Here is a 535-nt window from a genome sequence, read left to right as displayed (position 1 = left end):
AGCAGAGGGTGCCACCCGTGGGGCATTGCTGGGGCTCCTGTGGCCCCGCTGCAGCAGCTCCCTGTCTGTCTCACAGATGGGTGCTTGTGAGTGTGTGTGCGGACGTCGCGAGTGCTGAGCCAGCGTGTGTTTGAACAGCTATTTACTATTGAACGTAACAGCCTGACTATACCCACAATAACAGCTTAACGAACAAAAAAGTGTCCCCACAAGATCTGTCCCCACCTACTCGATCCCTTATTAGCGAGTGAGGATTTGCAACAAACACCAACACAAGGGGCCTCTCTTCCTTCCAGGCAGACTGGGTGCCAAAACAGCCCCCTCATTGCCCCTGTTGCCCAGGAGCTTTGTAGCCACGGGCTCTGCCATGTCCTGAGCACTCCCTGGAAACACGCACACAGCAGGAAAGGTACTGGGAGATGGTTTAGCAAAGCCTGACTGCCCTGTGCAGAGGATGGACCTGCTGGTTAACTAATGTTCTCTCTGCTGGAAAGCAGCAGCGCCAGGTCCCCCCTGCCCCCTGTCCCCAAGCAGC

The sequence above is a fragment of the Buceros rhinoceros genome, unplaced genomic scaffold, assembly GCF_000710305.1.
Source record: "Buceros rhinoceros silvestris isolate BGI_N320 unplaced genomic scaffold, ASM71030v1 scaffold13656, whole genome shotgun sequence".
In the NCBI taxonomy this organism is placed as follows: Eukaryota; Metazoa; Chordata; class Aves; order Bucerotiformes; family Bucerotidae; genus Buceros; species Buceros rhinoceros.
The sequence above is the reverse complement of the archived record's forward strand: the minus strand, read 5'-3'. Positions refer to the sequence as shown.